This window comes from Ursus americanus, chromosome 21, assembly GCF_024610735.1.
Source record: "Ursus americanus isolate L20-20 chromosome 21, mUrsAme1.1.p, whole genome shotgun sequence".
Classification (NCBI taxonomy): domain Eukaryota; kingdom Metazoa; phylum Chordata; class Mammalia; order Carnivora; family Ursidae; genus Ursus; species Ursus americanus.
Window position 1 is genome coordinate 31,128,779 of NC_142147.1, and position 18,129 is coordinate 31,146,907.

The 18,129-nt window shown below is 42.9% G+C and overlaps 1 protein-coding gene across 4 annotated transcripts in view; it reads left to right on the forward strand.

Moving 5' to 3' along the window:
- WWOX (WW domain containing oxidoreductase) overlaps nucleotides 1-18,129 on the forward strand; it is a 957,318-nt gene that overhangs the window by 320,734 nt on the left and 618,455 nt on the right. The gene's annotated exons all lie outside the window — the stretch shown is intronic.

Here is an 18,129-nt window from a genome sequence, read left to right on the forward strand (position 1 = left end):
AAGTAATCCACGGGAATGTATGGTGTTTGTTCAGCTGGATATCTTATTTATTTGAAGTACTGAGAGAAATCTCTTCTGACTGCTCAAAAAAGGGAAGAATAAACAGTAAGAGTGTCCAAGTAATCTGAGCTAGAAGGTCCCTCCTTTCACAGAAAAGTTATAAAAAGTATATTCGCCAGATCCAAAAAAAATACTGTATATCAACTACTGAGACCTGCATAATGTTTTCTTAGTATTCTCACTCTTTAGAAGAAAAAAAAAAACTGTAAAATCTGGGAACTTAAAATTTTTTTTTTGATATTTTAATATTCCTGGGCAGGTGAATGCAATAAGTCTGTTTTTCCTTCTTAGAGCTGAACATCTCTCGTTGGCTTTTGTGTGTGCGATGTGTCATTTGTCTCTTTGTTGACTCTATAACCATAAAAGACCACGTAATGAAATTAGTGTGGCCAAAATCTCAGCGTTAACTGTGAGCACATTTCCTATAAAGAAGGCATTAAAAGGATGTTTAAAAGAAAAAAAGAGAGAGAGAGAGAGAGAGAAATACAACATATTTCAAAAGAATTGGATTCTGGAATGTATCCAGTCATGAAAATAATATAGATTTCTTCTCCTTTTGTTCTCTCTGTTAAAACCATCAGGACTGAGCTGGCGTCTTTCTTGTGCATGAAATGTTGGGGAACATAACAAATTCCTTTATCCTGGACCTGGAAGGGTCTTTTCTCTGTTGCAGTTTGCTTTCCTCTCCGTCTTAAGCTTGCATACCACATCTTCCAGTGCCATTTTGTCTCCCTGCCAGACTCAAGGCTCTGTAGGATTCATATTTAAGTCCAGAGTGGAGGCTTTTTTCATCCAAAGCCAAATTTTAAAAAAATAATAAAATAAAATGAAAAATGAAAAAAAAATTTAGCTGACCTTTGCCATGTCTACCATTGCTATGCCTCCATGTTCGTCTGTAATGTTAAGATCTGAAATGTATTTGATACAATGTGGAGATTCGCTGTGAGTTTTCTCTGAATGAGCCTATGTTCTGTGAGCCAACAGGACAAAGCCCAATAACAACAAAAACCACAGCTCACATTTATCAGGACTCACCTGTTCTAAGTACCTTTTATGTGTCCACACCTCTCTTTCCCACCATCCACGACCAACGGTACATGGTGGGTGGGAACTGAGAAGAGCTCTTTCATCTGTTTTGTGGAAGAAGAGTGTCTTGCGATGTTAGCCTAGAGGCCATGCCTGGACTTTGACGTCGGAAACACCAGGCTCCCAGTCTCCACCCTTCCTTGTAGGGACATCTGTAATTGTGGGTACATCACACTATGTCTCAGGACGTCGGGTCTTCTTTTTCTCTTTGAAATGGAGAGAAGTAAGACCTCTTCCTGGGGTCTTAATGATGTCTAAGGCTATACAAGAAGCCGTTGTCTGGGATGTTGTCTATTATTTGACTGTAAAACTCGTGAAGCTATGCCCCTGCACGTTAGACTTGCCCTTTCACTCCGAATCCCGAGGAGAACCCCTGAAGAACTCCCATTCTATCTTCTGCTTGGTAATGAAATTACAACATATTGCTGGAGCTCTGGTCCAATTTTGTGCCTTTTCAAACCATATTGTGCTAATGGTGAGCATGTCAACTTCCTTTGGTTTTTAGTGGCTCTGCATTTTGTTACCCTTATTCTAGCTTTTTCTTTCTTGTAGTCACCTTAAATCCGTCTTTGGAAGCAGGTCAAATATGAATTAATAAAGCGATTTAGGCTCAAGTACAGGCATATCCCCTTAAATCTGTTAATAACACCAGACCAAAAGCAACTTTATCTTGGTCTGCACTTCTAGGCATATTTCTGAATCATCCACACCCAATGAAAGAAACGGTGCAATACCCTTTGACAAAATGAATCTTTTAATAAAAGCATCCTGTCTTTGGGATTTGGGGAAGATTTTCACCTGTATTTCCACATTTTGTCCTCATAATGATTAACGTGATACTAGATACTGTTTGCTCTCAAGCAGTATGCCAGCTGCCCAGAGGGTAAAACTTTTAATCAGATATGTATGTGTTCGTGTATATATACACATGTGATCACAATTCTTCAAGGACCTAATAAGCTTATGTTTACCTCTTTTTTGGTCTTTCTCTTTCTATTTCTTGACTACTCTCTTTATCCTATGCCTATTATTATTGTCCAGTTAGCTATTTATATCTTAAATATATCTTTGTGAAAAATTTATTTATTTCATATTTAACTCATTTAAGATGGTTTATAAAGATGACAAGAGCTAGCTAGCTAGCAATCACAGTGCCCACGGATACTTGCAGACAGTAAGTACTCAATAAATGGTTTTGTTATATCATGTAGACACGGCATGCACCCTTAGAAAATCTGCTTGGGGGTAGGGGAAGATAAAACCAGCTATATCAGCCTGCTCTTTTGATCCTGAGGCTTTTTTTTTTAAAAACTCTTGTTTATGAATAAAACATTTTAGTCAGAACTATATTGACACTGATCAATTTTTTTTTTTTACATGTGAGTCTAATACAGGGTGAATTCTATTAAATCAATTAAATAACTTGATCATGTCTTTAAATTTGATACAAAGATAGTTAAGCTGTTGCTTTAAAAAAAAAAATGTATTCTACTGAAATTCTTTTTACCAGGACCTTTTCCCCCTTCCCAGATATATTGTATAGTGAAGATTTCATCATCTGTTTTCTTTTTTTTTTTTAAAGATTTTATTTATTTATTTGACAGCGAGTGAGAGAGAGACAGCCAGCGAGAGAGAGAACACAAGCAGGGGGAATGGGAGAGGAAGAAGCAGGCTCCCAGTGGAATAGCCTGATGTGGGGCTCGATCCCAGGACTCCGGGATCACGCCCTGAGCCAAAGGCAGACGCCCAACAACTGAGCCACCCAGGCGCCCCCATCATCTGTTTTCTGTACATACCAAATTTTATAGCTTTTGTCTCGTGTATTTTTCTTTTTATCAGTTATCCCCACCAAACCACGCTTTTAGGTTGGGCGAATCTCACTTTCACCGTGTGCAGTTTTTGCCACCAAGTTTTTGTGATGATGGTTTCAACCAGAAATAAGTGTTATTCATTTGATAAAAGACCAATATTCATTTCTTAACTAATACTGAAGAAATTCCTCTGCAAGTCTGTTCCCATATCCTAGGGTTTCTCCAGATTGGTCTCTGAGGATGTTGTTAGTGTGATTCTTTCACAAACTTTGAAAGAGTTGGATGACTTCGAAACACTTGCCCTTTGTATTGTTGTGGCCAGGCAGGTAGTAGATGGTGGGTCAAGTGTCCTCTTGTTGGTCCAGAACAGTGTCTTTCAAGCTTTTTTTGATTACCACCAAAGTTTTCTGTCACAACCCAATGCATGTATCCTTAAGCTTATGCACGTATTCATGTCTTCGTGTATCGTGTGTGTGTGTGTGTGTGTGTGTGTGTGTAACAAACATTTTATCAAACAGTTCTCTAACTATGAGCAGTGTTGTCTGCTGTTTTCATCCCGGTTGTATTTCATTTTTTAAAGTGCTGACTGTGACCCAGTTTTACCGCCCACTAAATAGCAGTCTGTCCTTTGAAAATTGCCTCTCTAGAACTATTTGATCTGCTCCCATCTGACAAATGTTCATTGAGTGCCTTGTGGGCTGCCTCAGGGGGTAGAAAATGCAAAAGTGAGCAGATCATGATCCTTGGCCTATGGGCACTGAGGTTAAACAAGGCAGAGATGTCAAGAACGCTGGTGTGAGGAGGCATGGTCGTACTGGTCCCACTGGTCCTACAGTGTTTTCTACTTCTGGGGTCGATGTAAGAGGAGTCACATAAAATTGCAGAATGGAGACGACATCTTTACTGAGCCTTGAAGGATATGTGGGAGGTGAAATTGTAGACACAAACAGGAGAACGTTTCAGGTAGACTTTGCAGCAATGGTAGGGTGGAGTCCGGGACTAGGGACAAAATTAAGGATGTGCAAAATTAAGGATGTGCAAAAACAAAACAAAACAAAACAAAAACCTCAGTAATCAAGATACACAATATTTAATGCAAAAATTTTTAAAAAATCAAAATTACAAAAAATCATGAAGAACAAAATTTCTAATTTTTAATCAAAATGTCAGTGTTATAGCAAAGTCTCCATGGCGTCTGGATTTGTGGTGAGCCATGGAGGAGGTGAAGGCAAATGAATAAATGAATGAATGAATGGCCAGTGAGGGTCTGGTTGAGGATTTGGGATCTTACAGTCTCCTATTAATACTGATGATGATGGAGGTAAGACGACGATGAGGGGAATGACCCACACAAAGCTAGCATTTATCGAGTGGTTGCTGTCTTCCAGGACTTGTGCTGTGTACCTTATCTATTTCTTACAGTGTTTCTTTAAGAGTGGTATTCCCTGTTATTGCTGAGGAGGCTTGTCAGGATAGGTAAGTATCCTGCTCAAGGCCACATAACTAAAAGGCAGTAGAGTGTAGATTCGAGCTCTTTCCAATGGGCTCAAGTGCTCAAGCTCCAAATCTCTACCACTGATGGCCTCTGTTGGCTGCAGATTGTGTCTGGGCTTCAGAGAGGCCAGTTTTATGGCCATAAGAAAGTGAGTTGGGAAGAAGAGTTTTTGGTTTGGGGTTTTGTTTGTTTGTTTGTTTTTGTTTTGTTTTGTTTTGTGTTGAGACCAATAGGTAGGTTGAAGGAGCTGATCTGGAAATTTTGTGAGCCTGTACAAAGGCAATATTAGGGGTCGGGAGTTAAATGTTACAGAACTAGAAGTAGAAACGTTTAATGTGTTCACTGAACAGGGGAGGTACATGGGCAGGGATACAGAGGAGATACATTTGTGGATGGATTTGTTGGTAGGCCCACGTGTGCTTGCATGCATAAACGAACAAGTAAAGGAAGATATCTGACATATAAGCGTTGTTTAGTGCTTAACAAAATACTGTTCTGTCTTTTCTTTTCTAAAATAGTAGCATTAAATTCTTGCCTTAGGGATATTGGATAGAGGTGATATGGGACTATATTTTAACATAATTTAAAGTACTTTTCCTTCGGATAGGTATGTTGTTTATCTCTATAAATAACTATTAGAATTGTGAATCTGCGGTATCTCAGAAACATCTTGATATATCTTTCTAGTGATGACACTTAATGAATGATGTAGGACAGATTCTAAGAAAAGGATATTTAGAATATCCACGTGTCACTTCCATAATATGTTTAAAAATTATCATGCCTATTCATTATTTAAATAGCTGTGGCCTTTTAGTGAATACCAACATTAACAAACCGTGTTAACATGATTTAAAATATGTAATGAAATTTGCAATGCCATCTGATGACGGAGCTATCAAATTAGCACACAGCATTGACTGATCATCCTTATAAAGAGCTGTTTGCCCTGTGAACAGAGAAGATGCACATCCCCTTGTGGGCTGGCAGCATTTCTGCAAGCATTTTCCTAAGCGACGCCACTGGCGGGATGGTTTTATTCCATGTTGAAATGTCATGCAACGTGTGCCCATCCTACGATTCTAATCTGCTGCGCACTTAGGGGAGTTGGCATATGTTCAGACTGGCTGGTAATTTTCTCTGTGATTGCGTGTGTGTGTCTGTCTGCCCCCTTTTTGTTCGTTTTCGTTACTGCTGTCCTCATTAAAGGCCTTTCCAAGGCCTTCCTAGGTTCTCAGATGACGGCTCTTCTGAAGCAGGATTATCCGGGGATAGAAAATGCTCTCTTGCAGATATGCCATTTCACCACTTTGAATAAAATAGCACAAAGTTTTTTCATTCAGTCCAGATTTGCTCCTTGCTCTCTTGGTTCTTTCAAAGTAATGACTTATCACAGGTCTTAGCGCGCAGAGCAAGTGAAGGTGAATTCAACCAAAGTTAGTGAATGGAAATACAAAAACTCCCTTTTCTTTCTTCCTTCCTCCTCCCCTCCCCTCCCCCCCCTCCCCTTTCCTTTCCCTTTCCTCCCTCTCTTTTCCTTCCTCTCCTTCCTTCCTCCTCTCCTCTCCTCTTCCCCTCCCTCCCTCCCTCCTTCTTTCCTCCCTCCCTCTCTCCCTCTCCCTTTCTTCCTCCCCTCCCTTCCCCTCCCCTCCCTTCCCCTCCCCTCCCCTCCCCTCCTCTCCTCTCCTCTTCTTTCCTTTCCTTTCCTTTCCTTTCCTTTCCTTTCCTTTCCTTTCCTTTCCTTTCCTTTCCTTTCCTTTCCTTTCCTTTCCTTTTTTTCCCCTAAGGCTAAGCTTTATTTTGGGAAATCTTGATGGCCCCTCCTGTAAGACTCTCTGCTTTTACAATATTCATGAGGATCACAGAAGGTCTGTATGAAAGGAACTTGTGAACTTAGCTGCTTTTGCTGGACTCAAGAACTTCCTTGACTCTCCATGCTGGAGGTCACATGAAAGGTCCCCTTTTCTAGATGAAGAAACTAAGGAGTCCCCCCAGAGATGAAGGGTGCATAGCTTGTTCTGGTTGAACTTGGCCTGCAGACTCTGTCTCAGTATTTATCTTCTACCTTTCCTTGCTCCCTGTCAACGGATTTTTTTGTTTTGTTGATACAGCATTGTTTGACCTAAATGTTTATTTCATCTCATATATATATATCATTTTAAATTATATTATTATGCAGCATTTGAAAAATAAACAATGTAAGTCACCTAATTTTTTGGCATTAATACAAGGAAGACAATCTGACAGTGTATGTGTGTTTACATTTATTTGTGTACACACAGGCACACCTGTATAAACTCATGTGAGTACTGGAGGCTGTTGATAGGTGGCGCTATATTTCACTCTGTGTGGCTTGGGGGAAAAGCAAGGGAATGATCAGTTCATCGTTATTGGGCCGGGGAAGAAGAAAACCCTTTATTTCCAACAATTTCCATTCCCTGTGTCACCTCGGTATTTAATTGACTTCACTTACATGACTACTTGAAGTTTTCCCAGGCTAGTTGCTACTATTAATTATAACCTAGAGGGATAATATTAGTAAACTAATGGATCGCAGTTTCTAAACGGAGGCCAGCAGGTGACTTTGGAAGAACTGATCCACAAGCACCTGATGTGGTCGGATGAACTAAGGCTCCCTTTGGGCATCTCAGGTGGCCACAGTCCTGCAATAGCCTTGGCGATTATGCAGGCTAAGCCCGCTTGTTTAGAGATCAAGAAACTGGACACTGAAATGTCAAGAGACTCTTTGAAGTTCATGCCGAGAGAGTTTTCATGGCAATATGAGACTCTCACCTATTTCATGTTTTAACTGACATGGCCTTTCCAGTATTTTGAAAGGATGTAGATTTATTGCATAACTGGATATTTCAAAGTGGCCTGGGAATTAAGCATTGTGTTTTTTTTAAATGCTTATTTTATTTATTTGTTTGTTTGTTTATTTATTTATTTATTTTAGTAATCTTTACACCTAGCATGAGGCTCGAACTTACAACCCCAAGATTAAGAGTTGCATGTTCTTCCAGCTGAGCCTGCCTCCCCTCCCCCCCACCACTGCCAAGGGCCTTCCCCTCTTGATGTTAGAAATGAAAAATTGTAAGTCGTGCCTTTAGAGTCCCAAGTTGTGGTACATGACAGAACAGGGAAGGAGTCTCCCAGCCCTATTGGTACATGGCAGGGCTTCTCTTAAACCAATTTAAGAACATCTCAGAATCATCCTTGATTAGCTTAGCCTTATTTGTTATTTGCCTTTCTTGTTAATTATTTGACCCCAAATTTAGCTGCATAGTAACTTGGGTGTGGCTTTGATGCCTATAGAGATTTTCACTGATCAGTTCTAGAATCTCTTTCATTTTGAAAGTCTTTACCTCTCAGTTTCAGTAATTTCTGGCTATTTAGGACAAAAAGCCACAACTCCTGTACCTCTAATTATGGTTGGTACTGAAGCCCTGTGGGGGTCTGTGTTGGGGGTGGGGGTGGTCGAGCTTGGACTTTCATAGGTAGGTTCTGCGTCATACAAGACATCTGCCTGCCCTGTGCACATAGTGTTGCAGACATTTACAGTCAGGGATAGTCAAGAAAGCCAGATTTTTAAAAAGTATTTTCAGAGAAAAATACCTAATTGTTTCTCTTTATGCAAATCCAAAGTAATTGTCTCCTAGAAAAGTACTAAATATACACTTCGGCTCTCTCTCCTCTCTCTCTGAATTAATCAAGTGTGGTTGCTGCCTTAACTTGCTCAGCTGGAAACCACCGGCTTGTAGGATTCCAGGCTCACGCGATGAGTTAAACACAGGGACCCCCGAGTATGGAAATGACACAGAATATTCATAAAGTCAGGCTGCTTGGCTTCCCAGAAGGTAACTGTGCAGCGGGCTGCGTTTCTCTAGTGTTCATAAAACCCAGTCCACACAGCAGCTCCATCCGTGGGTGACAGGGATTTTGCTGATGGTTTTAAAATCAGGGATAGTTTATAATTAGTTTTTAAGGACATTTTTGTACACACTTTTACGCATGGTATTAAACTATGGCGTCTTCAGTGAGAATTAAACTGAATGTCATCGTTCCCCTGGATGTCACTCCGACCCTGTCAGTTTGGCCTCCCTGCTGTCCCTTTGGACATTCATCGTGACATTTTGTATGAATTCATTCTTTTCACATGGGGGGCGGGGATGGGGGTGGGGATGGGCTGCACTTGGAGCAAATGGAAGTGGAAATGCCTACCACACAGGTGCGGCTTCAGTTACTAACCTGCGAAAGTGAAGACTGCCCACGAATTCTCAAGGTGGCCTTCGAAGTCTTCGGTCTGACTTTAAGAAGCTGGCTTAGGATGGAAGCAGTGACTCGTGAATAGCATGTTCATGCTTTTCTGTAGGTTCTGGGTGATCAGCTTGTAAACGTGCATCTAAACGCACACTGTTAGCTTATTTTAAGTCTCATCTGTTCACGTATTTGAGTTGACTCTGAAGTGTCAGTGACAATATCAGATAAAGCCCTTCTTGGAATATGGTCATCCCCAGAGAATCCACATGTTTTTCATTGCAATCGTATTGAAATCTGCGACCATATTTTAGGATGGTCCTGTCTATAATGTTCTCATTTGAGCAACCTTTGGATTGTTTTCAGGGTTACACAGGAGGGACAGGAGGGTGAAGAAGAAGCATTTTGCTGAGTGCCAGGCAATGGGCCTGGTACGTTTTATATGTCATTCCAGTTACTTTACCTCTCACAGGAACCTAATGAGTTACAGATTATTATGCCCATTTTAGAGATGAGGAGATCGAGGACTTGAGTGCCTTGCCTCAGTCACATGGGTAGTAAGGGGCAGAGCTGAGCATCGGACGTGTGTGCCCTCCCTAGTACATCTCGCTGCTTCCTTGAGATGCACCCCAAAGACACCGGGGCTTCCACAGGCTCCGGTCCCAGCACAGGGCCGAGTGTGGTTTCTGGGAGCGGCACTACGGATGGAGCATTGTACTGCTGCTGAAGGAGCCCACCCGCTCTTCTGTGGTTTGGGAACCTGTGGTCGGGAATCAGCGGCACATGGTAAGGATAGGTCCATTCCTGCCCTTTGAGATGGGTGACCTGAGGCCTGGAGGGAATCACGGGATGGAGAGTGCCAGTGGGCTGCCAGGTCTGACATTCCTGAGGACCGTGGGGGCAGCTTGTGCTTTATCGTTTTCTTAGTTTTCTACTCATTAACCCACCTTGCAGTGTACTCCTTCTATGCTCTCTTTTCCTCCTTGAGTACTCGTGCTTCAAATGCACAGATTTCTCCAGCACTTACGGAGAGTAGACCAGAGGTCAAGCGGACTCGCTGTTTGGAAGCTTCCCACTCCTTCTGTAGAATGTGGGCCTGAATAACTCGGATTTGCACTTTGCAAGAGAGAAAACTGGCGCAGCGTATGGCGGGCACGTCCAGTAACCTATGTCTTTGCTTTTAAAGAACTCAAGAGCAGATGTGACCCCTTTTAGAGTATGAAATGCAGTATATTCTATTCTGAAGCAGTCCTGGTGACCTTTGAGGGTTGGACCAATGAGGTGTAGCAGTGTTTGAGCAATGCAGGCTTCACCATTAAATGGGTGCTGTATTTGAGTTTTTAGTCTGTTCTTTTGTGTTAGGAAGTATCACTTGTATCTCCCTGCAAGTTTGGAAAGTATTTTTCTTGGAGAATAATGCTGATCGAAGATATCAGTAAGGATTTGGATATTGCTAATCTCATTTGTTAAATTCTAGGCACAGATGTAACCTGCGTGATGGCTCAAGTTTCACACTTGACTAGCACAGTAGTGGTGGTGGTGGTCAAACTTACCCAATCCTTACCGTGTTGCCCTCGCGTGAGTTTGGTGCTATAGCGTATATGTGGGATTCCATGTTCGATACAGATTTTTTAAAACCTGATTAAAATGTCACATGGGTATTTTACTCTCCATGAAAGCTACCTTTCACACACACTTCTTAGAAATCAGAGAGCCCACCTAGCGAATTCTAGCTTCTCCTGGGTGTCCTATATTTAACACAGGCCCTCCTAGCATCTGAGTCACCATCCGCTGAACTCATATTGCTACTCATCCAAATGAGGAGCTAATTAGGAAGGCCAGAAAGGGGGAGATGTGGGAGTGTATCTGGGGAAGGTAAGGAGTTCTGGGTTGAGAAACCCATCCACACAAGCCAAATGTGTGTGTAGCTGGAACTTGAGATCTGATTTAATGAAAGAAAAAATAAAGACAAGCCACACAGGACCGGCCCTTTGCAAGGATCCCCACTTGGGTACACCTAACACAAAGACTGGTGAGGCAGCCAGAAGCTGCGCAAAGCTGTTTTCAAAATCAGAGCCATCCGCAGCCCCCCCCAAACCCTTGCAGGTCATGCCTGAATACCTTCACTGCGCCCCATGTAAAAATACACTTGGAGGAGATTGGACATGCCCTATGAATTATACCTTATTTATTATCATTGAGCCCTCCCTTTTTCCGTCATGCTTTAGAGTTATGGGCTAGAGCAGTTCTTAATACTCTATTTATTTTAGGGGAGGAAAATGTTTTTCTTCAACCACAACATTCATGCAATACCAACTGCTGGCAGTTTCCCCAGCATTTAAGGAAATATTGTTGCAAGGCTTTTATGTTCTGTACTTCAATCAGCCAGGCCCAGCAGTATCCCAATAGAAGGACCCTCAACAGACCATTTTCAGCATTTTGCTACAATTAAACTCCTCTGGTTTTAGCCCTCAGGCAATTTAGTACCTTTTTACATATGCACATTATGAACTTTTGACCAGGGTCTAGCAGTCATATATTAGAGTGCTGCTCTTGAAAGCAGGCTTAACAAGTTCCTCTGAGTATTGCAGTTGGAATCAGTCGTGGAAAAGGTAATTTAAGCAACTTGCAGCGAGGCCATTCAGAATCTCAGCGATGATCCTAAATATCTCTCTCTCTCTCTCTCTCTCTCTCTCGCTCGCTCTCCTTTTTTTTTTCCTTGTTTCCTCTGGAAGCTGGTAGCAAGAGCTTTCAAAGTCTGTGATTGATCTTTTATTCAGTAGCTAACGAGGGCTGTGATTCTATTAGCGCGCTACAAGGCAAGAGAACAGTGATTTAATGAAGTGTCTAGTGAGCCGGCCATAGATTTATCCTGTTGTCGCTAATTTGCAGTGCCGTTGTGAGCATAAAGGAAACTGCACTCACACTGCTATTAAGCTGGTATTTCCTTAGTAAATTGTTGTAAGGTCAGCTACAGTTATCTCAGCAAAAGCAATGCCTTACCTCTTCAGTGTCTGCAGATGACAGCCGCCGTGCTGAGCGCCCACTGAAGTGGAACCGGGAGATCAGAGGTCCGTCTCCAAGTCGCCCTTAGCGGAGGCAGGAGCAGATGAACTGCCAAGTAGGAGTAATAGAGTCATAATTGGTGATTAGAACTGGAAAGGTGCAATAACATCTTAATACAAACTGGCGTATGTTATAGTTACTGTCAGTTGTTGTAAACTCGCCCTGCCGCCTGGACTAGTTACGTTTCCCTTGATTAGCTCTGAGAAGTGAGGCGGCAGCGGGTGTGCCAGGCGTGCTCGCGGAGAACATCTGAACCGTGCCGCTTCCCGGGGTCCCGCCCTGTCGTGCCTGCTGTTTTTCCTGGGCACTGGCACTCGCCCCCCCCCCCCCCCGCACACCTCCTGAACGCAACACTGTAACCTTTCCCCACCACCCCGGGAGAACCGTGATTTCATAAGTGTCCTCTGATCGCCCCTCTTTCCAGGCGCAGTGACATTTATGCACCCTGGCTTTGAGGCTCGTTGAACTTTTGTTTTATTTGCCTTTGCTAAGGGGAGGTATTTGCCTCATGTCAAATCTATATCCCACTGCAATTCTGTGTTCACAGTAACAGATTTGGTCTTGCTGTGCCAGAAGGAAAACATGAAAGAAAATAAGGACTTGGTTGGCACTGAGGAATTTTGTGTTTGAGACTGGCCTTCTTTTTAGAATGTAGGGGTATATTTCAAGTGTGAGGTGCCCTTGCAGGTATGGGGAGGTGGTGTCCATCCGTGGGAAAGGCTAATTGAAGAAATTCCTTTACGATGCTTGATGAAATGCCAGGCTGGCTAAAAAGGACAACCCTTGAAAAACAAGGTGTCCGACAGCAGATATACACATGGCTGAAGATTTCTCTATGCTCTGCAGCATAATTGTTCTTTAAATTCATAAAAGAAGAAGCTACCCAACATTGTCCAGACATGCTGAGCAGCTGTCATTATTCATAAATATAGGTGACTGGTCATTTGTTTTGTTTTGAGTGGGGTGAGGCTTGGCAGGATGCCTAGGAACCAACCATGAGAGGAGCTAAGGAGAGAAAGGGCCAGGACAGATTTTACTAATCTGGTACACAGTAAGTTCTCAACAAATCTTGCTTGATTCTGCGGTTGTAGAATCTGTAGAATCTTGTTATCCGGTTCTCACTCTGGGGCAGTTCTGGGGCAGTTCTCAAGCTTACTTCGCCCCAGGGCTGCCATGTGTTAGGTTACTTAAGGTTTATGTTCAAGTAAAGTGTTTAAAGGAGTGTTTTATAACGGGGCCCTGTTTGCAGACAGTCAACTGGATGATAAAGAAAAGGTTGAGTCAAACTTCCTGATTCCTAGTGTGGACCTTTGGACCTCAGCATGGTCATGTTCAGTGTGTGATGGTGGCAGAGCCACCATGATCCCCCTCCCATAGAATTGAAATCTCAGCTTTTTGGTCTGGAGATCAGAACCTGGGACACACAGGTAGTGGCCTGTCATGGAGTAGACAAGGCTGATCAGAGCACACCAGCATCAATGAGAACCTGGTCAGGGCCTGGCAACAGCTTGCACTGACCCGTCCAAGAGAGACGTGGCGTAGGGAATCCTTAGAGACTCCCTGCTTAGTTAACTTCATTGGCTTATCCAACACTAAACTAAATTGAAAGGAAGGAAGGAAAGAAGAAAGGGAGAGAGGAATAGAGGGAGGGGGCAAGCTGGAAAGGGAGGGAGGAAAGCATAGCCCGAGGTCCATGCACACAGTCTTACAGTCCACACAAAGCACCCTGACCAGGTGATGGCATAGGAACAATAGTGCCAAGTGGCTAGAATTATTGAGTGCCTACTCTGTGCCCATATCTCATTTAATCTTAATGGCCATGCCCATTTTCTAGAGGATAAAGGTGTGATTTAGAGGCCACGATGGAAGCCAAGCAGGATTTGAACCTAGATCTCTCTGCATTTCCCCCCCCTCTGTAAGTAGGGAAGTGCTACTTCAGTGTGCCCCCAACCCCATTCTTCCTGGGAAGGCCTCATTTCTCGAGAGGTCTGGCAAGGGCTGCTCCCTCCCTTTCATTTCTCTACAGGTCCCCATTCAGTCCCCTTGTGTGACACATGGACACTGTGCTCTCCAATCTGATTTGGGGACATGTTGTTGGACCTTCAATAAGGAAATCAGGGAAAGGAGAAATAGAATTATAAAAATTCTCATTTCTGAAGTAGATGAATAATCTGGGTTGGAAATCATACTGTCTTAGACCTACAGACCACTCAGCCTCCCCTGCCTTTTCCCTAAGTGGCCCTGAGGGACGATTTGGTAAACAGTTGTCTGGGTTGGAACAATATCCCTGAATAATGTACGTTTTCACTAATAACCGTATGGACCCCATAATCTCTTAATATAGCATGCTTTCCAGGAATGTGTTAATTTTTTCCACTTACACAGCCTGTTTTGGTAATAAGCTCCCCTTATACATGTTTCTTGGTAAATAAGACCCATCATCAGAGGGCACCAGTAGTGTAATCAATTTATGTTTTTAAAGGTATTCTGTATTTGATGGATTTTTTTTTTTTTTCTTTTTGAAGAACTGATCTTTAGATTCAGAGTTGCATTCATGGGCCTTATTTATTTTTAAAATGAAAGGGACTAGCATATTAGACACAAAAGGTCAACTCTTCTATGATTCCATTTATATAAAATATCCAGAACAGGCAAATCCATAGAGACAGCAGATTGGTGGTTGTCAGGTCCGGGGTCTAGGGAGTTGACTGATCCTGGGGTCCAGGGTTTCCTTGTGGGATGATGAAAATGTTCTGGGACTGGACAGAGGTTGTGGTTGCACAACATTGTGAACAACTGAATGGCACTGAATGGTACTCTTTAAAATGGTGAATTTTATGATATATAAGTTTCACTTGAATAAAGAAAAATAGGGTAACACATAAAAAGGCGTCTTGTGACATGGGGCAAATTAAACAGTTTTGGGTTTTTCCCCCCCCTTTTCTTCCATCTGCACTGAACAATCCCCCCGTTATAGCAGCAGGCAGGAAGTGCTTGGGCTGTGCGTAATGCCCAGGTGAACAGATCTCAGAGAGAGAGCCCGGCCCCTGCCCTGTGTGGGGTTCTGCTCGGGGCCTCGGAACCATGTGCTTACCTTCTCATTTCTTGACCATGCTGTGGATGAGTTATGTATTTGCCTGTGTTATTAATAATGTATTCCTTGAAAAATCTATGTGCATTATAGTCTTTGATCTTGTCATGAAATTTCATAGCCAAAGATTCCATCTACTTTTTTTTCTTTTTTTTAATTTTCAAAGAGGTAGAATGGAAATAATTTTAAAACTTGTAAAACTTCCCTTTCTAGTGGAGAACTTCCTGCTGACCTCCATCCATGTTAATGAGGTATGCATGTATGTATGTGCGTGTGTGTGGTGTATGTACATATACACATATACCCATATGTATGTATACAACATGATACAACACTTGCTTCAAGCTTACTGTATTCTAGAGGTGAGGATTATTTGAATACAAGACTTACGCATCTTGTAGATTAAAACAGAAATTAAAGACTTTAGACCAAGGCATCATCAAAAGCTCTCTTTTCATTGTTCTTTTATTGTTTATTGACTTCAAAAAGACTTTTTAGTTTAAACTGACTTTAATGTCTCTCGAATGCTCTTTTGTAAAGTGACTTTGAAAACTCGGGGATAATGTCTTCATTAAGCGGAGAAAAATCTTAGGGAAAAATATACTGTGACTTGGCTTTCATTAGAGTAGAAAGAGATAAAGCTTTGCTTAATTAATGTCTGTTTTTCCTCTGTTCAGAATTCTAAGGGAAAAGGGGGCTAGAATTAGTGCTGATAAAAGCTTGAAACAGACATAGCACTGAAACTTTTTTCTTCCCTTCTCAGAATTTAGAAGAGCACACTTTGTATAACTCTGTGAACGGTATTGGAATATTCCAGGTGCCCTGTCTTTCTAGATGTACAGTGACTCCAGGGCCAGTGACACAGGTCATCCTGGCTTTTTCCACTCTTGCCTTCATCTTCTCTTTTTGTTTGTTCCTAGCACTTGTTTAGAACTTGATTCAGGAGAGGGTATCTCTTCATATGTCTTCCTTTCTATCCATCTTCTTCCTACTGCTTTCTAAGCTACCCATCAGATCTGATTTCTTCAGAAAGTCTGTCCCCAGACTTTTGGCCCAGTCCCCTCTGGGCACCCAACGATTTCTTTTTGCACTGGATCTTTACTTTTCTGTGGCTTTCTACCTGTTCCTTGTCCCGCATCTTTTCTCTGCAGGGAGGGTCTGCCCCTTAAACTTAGGAATGCTCTCAGGGCTGCCTCTCCCCCCGCCTTTTTTTTTAAAAAAAAAAAAACTCCAGCTGAATGCTGGGCTCTCCAAACCCTGAGTCTGGAACCAATGCCTGCTGATCATACTGGCTGCCTTATTCTTTTTTCCTATATTAATAGCAAAAGAGAGAATTATGCATAGGACTACCACCCATCAGAGTGCAAGCTCGGTTTCAGGATGGATCCTGAAGGAGTGCAGTTCCTAGAGGAGCCATCTCAAGGTGCCTTCTTAGCTCCTATTAGAAGGGGTGCCAGACCATCCTTTTTGTGTAGACATCAGTGATCCTGTGGCCTGGCAGAGGAAACAGTGTCTTAAAGTGGAAGAAGCACAGGGCTTTGGATAAAACAGACCTAGGTACAAAACCTGTGTCTCCTATGTACTAGTTCACAGACTCAGGGTAGGCTGAGCCTATCTGAGCCTCGATATTCACATCTACAAAGTGGGGAGAATAGTGCTTACCTCCAAGGGTTGCAGATGGATCAAATGAGGTAGGGGGGATGCAGTTACAATCCCTACTGATCTCAGTAGTGCCCTGCAGCCACCTAATTCTGCGTCACAACAGATCTGTTCTGGCTTCTAAGTAGCAAACACTTGCAACGACTTCCCTTTTACCTGTCTCCCCTGCCACCACCACCAAAAAAAATGTATATTTAAGAGGCCAACTTTCAATATCGTGGTGTCTTACACCTAATAATCCGGATGGCTTAGCTGTCTTTATTGTGTCTGTCAGTAGATGGATGGTTGGGTAGATTGATTTTGTTTTAACACCTGTGCCATCCTGCTGGCCTTACTCTTTTGCAAATGCTCAAATGCCACTGAGTCATGGGTTTCAGAGGCGGATGTAAATACTAGGAGTTTTAAGTGGCATGGAGTTGCCGCGGGTTTGTTATGTAAACCCTCAGGGATATTTATACCCTCTACTGAGAAGGGTAATTGAGCCTCCAAACCACCCACCAAGATTTCTGCCTGTAAAATATTTAAGGACTGGTACTATAAAGCCATTTCCCTTATGCAATTTGTTTTCCATCTAGGAGCAGGAGAACAAGGGAAATATGGCTCAGAGTAACTTATAAAAGCCAAACTCTTAAGCCACTAAATGCAGCTCCTCACAATAGCACCTGGAGAAGGGCTGAAGGCAACAAAAAGTAAACAGAAAAGGGACCGGGGTTCGGAAATTGAGATGACAGAGTTCCACAATGCGACGCAATGATGGTCTCATAAATCACCCATTCAGTATCAAGCCAGACGTTCCCTGGAAGCCTAACATGGAGTGTGCAGAAGGGATTTTTGATAAAAGGGGCCTAGTTAGAAGATGTGAGAAACTGAACTTTAGAAAGCATAGCGGGCTGCCGGGACACCTCGGAGTACGTAGCACACCGTCGTCAGCTTGTGCTTTCTTGTGCCTGGACTGCAGAAGTTTCTTAAGCTGTGCTTTCCTGAGGGGACTGTCCCCCTGGAGGAGTGTGCCCCAGGAGCCTGGGTGTGGTGGCGCTGGGTGACAGAGATGCTCTGAAACAAGCCTATGTGCACAAGCCAGGATGAGAACCAAAGAGATGTGGAGGAAACGTTCAGGAACTCACACGGATGGATACGCTCCAGATTGATGTATTTGTGAAGGCAGCACTGGCTGCCCACACGTGCGCAGTGGCTCAGACATGGTAAACTTTGCTGATTCTACATAAGGTCCAACACGACTGTTCGGGATCAGCAGGCACTCCTCCCCCAGGTGCTGACTCAGGAACGCAGGCTCTTTCTGTCTTGGGGTTCATCATCTTCCACACCTGGCTTCGAAGGCTACATTGGTGGTGTGCATCAGGCTGGTGGAAGAGGCTGGAAAATGGGCCCTCGCGTGTGGGGGCACTTTAAGGACCAGGCTGGGAGTGGTACATATCTGTGAAACGTAAGGGGCTAGCAAGTGTAGTCAAGCTATGTGCTCAGGCGGAAGAGGAAACAGGTGGGGTAGACAGACAGCAGATCTTTGCCCTGGCTGATGTTCTGCTTTGTCTTTGTTTGAAATCACTTTGGATTCTCAGTTCTTTTTTTTTTTTTTTTCCGTTTAG